Source organism: Thamnophis elegans, chromosome 3 (assembly GCF_009769535.1).
Source record: "Thamnophis elegans isolate rThaEle1 chromosome 3, rThaEle1.pri, whole genome shotgun sequence".
NCBI classification, from domain to species: Eukaryota; Metazoa; Chordata; class Lepidosauria; order Squamata; family Colubridae; genus Thamnophis; species Thamnophis elegans.
The window spans coordinates 131,980,731-131,985,798 of record NC_045543.1 but is presented as its reverse complement, the minus strand read 5'-3'; positions in this window follow the sequence as shown (position 1 = coordinate 131,985,798).

The window sequence follows — 5,068 nt, the reverse complement described above, 5'->3', positions numbered from 1 at the left end:
GTTCTCTCCTTTTTCTTTTCACCTTGCCAAGTGGGTGGGTGGGGGGGAAACAAACAAAGGCCACGAGGAAACCCACAGCCCGGAGGGAAAAAGAATGAACCAATCAACAAATGAAATTTCAACAGCCCCAAACAGCTCTTCTAGGGCATGGTATTAGAGAAAACTCTATGCCAGAAACAGTTCGTCAACTCTAATCTGGATTAAGGCGGTATACTCCTTAGCAGCCCTAGGCAGATGGTTCAGATTACCAATGGGGGTGGGGGAAGGAACATCATTAGATTTTGTATTTAATTTTTGTATTAATACCTTAAGCTAATTTTTATTCTTTTCAAGAGACGTGGAGGGGTGGGTGGGCTGGAGATGCAGGGAGAAAGAGATGAGAACTATAGAGATCTAATTTGTTTTTCCTTTGTTCACATACATTCAGGCATAAAATAAGCCACTAATGGCTCCATTGTTTGAATTCTAATAGCTGGATGTGGTTGATTATGTGAATTTTGTGGAGCAGGGCAACAATAAATCAGGTTAGAAAGATCAAAGAGATTTGAATGGTTGTGGAGGGAGAAGCAAGATCCTTCTTTAAATGAGAACCAATCCTTTTATTCATGGATATTTTATCCACTGGCATTCAATTCCTCCAGTATATTTTTTCCCCCAGACTTTGATTGGTGATTATACATTTATGCTAGAACAACATTCTGTATCTCTTCACATTTGTGGTCTGTAAAGATTTAGCACATTTTAGTGATTTGTTAATGACAACTATGAATCTCTCCGGAGGTTTTACTGCAATCATTTTCAGGATACTATTATTCTCCAGGTCAAATCAAGAGCATTGTTTATCCTGTCAAACTCAAGTGGCTGAGTTCTTGAGACCTACAAAATAGCCAATCCTACTTTAACATACACGCCTGATGGCGAACCTATGGCACACATGCCAGATGTGGCACGCAGAGCCCTCTCTGTGGTCATGCGCGCCATCATGAGATGCTCTTCTAGTTTCCGGTACATGCATGTGCGCTAGTTAGTTGGCCTCCGCACGTACCGGAGCACTGGAAACCTGAAGACCAGCTGGCCAGCCCGCATGCATGTGCCAGAAACTTAAAGACCAGCTGGCCGGCGTGCGCATGCACACCGGGCAGCTGGTCTTTGGGTTTCTGGTGCTCCGGCATTCTGGTTTGGGCACTCAGTGCCTAAAAGGTTTGCCATCACTGGCCTACACTGTCAAATGGGTGGGTGTGGTTTATTTAGCCTGGGCAAATCTTGTGCAAACCTCAAAGATTAGATGATGAAAACAATGGTTCATCTTTGGTAATCATGGCATAGAAACTGTTGGATACTTGTTCTAACTATAGTGGTTTCCACCAAGGTCCTCTGTTCCGGCGGGAACAGAGGTTTAATCCTATTGGTCGAAGAGTCTGACAGCTCCCTATAAAAGGGCTGCTGTCAGACTCAACCTTCGCTGGATTGTTCTCACTTGTTGCATTTAACAAAGAGCTGTTGTTATCGTTAAGCCTGTGTGTGCCTATCCATGACCCGATCTAACAGAAACAGAGCTAACTCAGATGGGTTCAAGGTAAGGCATCACAGGAGATGTGAGAGTGACACAGAGATTTTTAATTTGCAGTTGGAACTAGAGAAATGAAACAGACTTCAATCAAATCAAAAGTTAATTGAAAGCCGGGCATGTACAGAACAAATATAGCACCAGAAAAGCTGGTGGCCACAACCTCTCTTAATTCAAACAGCACCATGGCCCAGAGAATAATGTACTACCATGGCCCAGAGAATAAATGTACTTACATTTAATGTAAGTTAAGTATCTGAATTATTTTGATGTGGAGTTAGATGAGAACTCCTATGGGTCACCATTACAACAGGCCACACAGAAGAAGTTCACCCTTGGCTGATCCTTTTCATGCACCTCGGTACCGAATTAAAACAAATCCACTCCTTAGCATAACAATTTGTTTATCAATAGGTCTTTTGTTTGGAAACAAGACTGAAGTAATCTCAGAGCAGCTCTGAGGTCTGCCTTATTGGCCTGGATGTTTATGTGCTTAAAAAAGGAATCACCTCGCAAGCGCTACCAATACACACTGCATATTCTCACATTGAGCAAAAGTAGCCCACTTTTCTGGGCCAAAAACTTTGAGAACACCACATATGCACACCTGGCACCTCTACCCAATGCTGGCAGCCAATTACAAAATATACACTTATTGGATGTCACCAGTGGTGAAATTCATTTTTTTTTACTACCGGTTCTTTGGGCGTGGCTTGGTGGGCATGATGTAGCTTGGTGGGCGTGGCTTGGTGGGTGTGGCAGGGGAAGGATACCGCAAAATCTCCATTCCCACTCCACTCTGGGGCCAGCCAGTGTGACATTTGTGAACTACTCAAAATTTCCGCTATCGATTCTCTGAAATACTCCAAATTTCCGCTACCGGTTCTCCAGAACCTGTCAAAACCTGGATTTCACCCCTGGATATCACACTGATAAAATTGTCCCTTGCTAATTTTCTAGCCCCGGAGAGTTTCTAGTACACCAGTTCACTTTTAGGGATACTTTGAGGTAAGGAAGGAAGAAGTGGGCATATTTCCAGGAAAAGCATTTGATGTAGCTATTCATATATTTCTACTTTCTACTAAAGATGGAATCCAGAAGCATTCTCTTTATTAAAGATGAAAGTTGGCACATTTGCAGCATATCAACTTCCCATTATTTTTAATGCCCCTCAGCTAGATATATCACCTGCCAGCAAAGAAGCTTCATATGTACAAACCTGCAGCCTGAAGAAATCAAATCCCCGTTTGGAAATTTTTCAGGATCTTGGTAGAATGTTATTATCTTCTCATTTGTAGGAAGGGGATTAAAAAATTAGACAAAGAATAATCTAAAGAGTAAGTTAACGGTCTTCCTTTCCATCATCAGCACATGCCACTGCAAAATTATAAAAATGACCAAAAGGTTTCCTAAGAATAACTTTAAATAAAATTCAATCAAATCAAACCTTGATTTAGTTAGATGTTTTAATTTGGAAACAATGGAATAAGAGTTGGAAGGGACCTCAGAGGTCTTATAGTCCAACCCTCTGTTGAAGCAGGGGACCCTATGCCATTTCAGACAAATGTCCAATCTCTTCTTAGAAACCTCCGGTGTTTGAGCACCCATAACCTCTGGAGGCAGTCTGCTGCACTGACTAATTGTTGTAAATGTCAGGATATTTCTCCTCAGTTGATTCTCTCCTTGATTAGTTTCCGCCCATTGCTTCTCCTTCTGCCCTTAGGTGCTTTGAATAGCTTGACTCCCTCTTCTTTGTGGCAACCCCTGAGAACACTGCTATCATATCTCCTCTAGTCCTTCTTCTCATTAGACATACCCAGTTCCTGCAACTGTTCCATGTTTTAGCTTCTAGTCCTCTAATCATCTTTGTTGCTCTTCTCTGCACTTTCTAGAGTCTCAACATATTTTCAACACACAAACAGAACAGTGCTCTCCAAAAACATACAAGAATTGGTAATTACATTTCCAAAGTTTCTATCAAAAACTGCATCTCACCAGCAGATGAATTGTACTTTCAGTTAAAGAGAAATCTGCAATTATTGGCATTTGTGTGCGTGCACACGTAGACCCTTTTGGGTTGTCCTGGCTCTTGGCAATGGCCTGAACTGGAGAAGTCTTTGCAGTTCTCTTGGCAAGGTTTTTCAGAAGTGGTTTGCCATTGTCTCCTCCTTCCTATTGCTGAGGATGACTGGCACAAAATCACCCCACTAGCTGAGTACTCAAGGAGAGACTAGAACTCACTGCATCTTGGTTTCTTTTCTAGAGTGATGCCTTAACGTGCTGGCACACCAGTAGAGCTGACAGCAGAGTTGGATAGTGAGGAGGTTGGGGAGGAACATGGGCCAGTCCTAAAGGCTGGGGAAGGCTCGGACGAGGGCTCTGCGTCGGAGGCAGAGATGGGGCCAAGGCATCTGGAAATTCTCAGCTGCCTTTGGAGCTAGGCAGCAGTGAGGCAGAGGAACAGCTGGAGCCTGTTCCCAGTGGCGCATGCGCAGAGCTGCCAGAAGAAAAGAATAGCTAAGAAATCAAGGTCAACTTGGGAGCAAAGCTACAGGTGGATGGTGAATGGACCCTCCCATAGGAAATAAAAGGGGAGCAAAAGGGGAGTGGGCTTTTGCAGGAAACAATTCGTTCATTTTAGGAGTGTGAAGATCTGTCCATGAATCTCAGAGATTCTGTGCCAAGTCTTTCCTTGCACAGCACTGCATTTGGAAAATATTTACATGGCAGCTTTCCAAGCTAGATAAGGTCTGTGGTTCATAAATAAAGCTTTGTTATGATAAAGGATACAGTTAAATAAAGGAGGGATAATGATACAAAGGAAAATATATATATGTATGGGTACAACGTAAGGAAACTGGATGTAAATTGTAAACGGTGATTTGGTAAGGATTGAAATTTTTTGTTACTAGATATTATGGACGTTTAGCTAGAATAGGCCATAAGGATTCAGTGTTATTGGAGGATTTTAGAAATAGCAAATGAAATGCCAATATGTGGTTATGTTTTAAATCTTGATATATTTTATGATGGACATTTAAACAATCGTAGTCAAATGAAAATGGAGGTATAATGATGGTAATATGTATAAATATCTGAGTTAAAATATTTGAATTAATATGAATTATGATTGATGACTGTGGAAGAGATGCACGAAAGTTCTTTGTAACCAACTGATACATTTTCTACAGTATGAAAAAAAAGGAGGATTCTTTGTGTGGTTTGTTTTGAAAAAAAATTATTTTAAAAAAAGTAAGACTGTTTCGCTGAATGTGAATGAGAGGAATTCAATATTTGTTTAATAAAAGGGGTTTTGTCAGGACCATGGATCAGCTTTGTGCTTTTTGGGGAAACATAGGTCAGAACACTTATCCACTAACCCCAAACTGCCTCTTTTCCATCATTATTCATGATGGGCCTGTAAAAGAATTTGATTGCCACCACCATTGAAACTATGGGCAAGTTATGAAATGTGCATTATATTCCTACCAAAATTCAAAA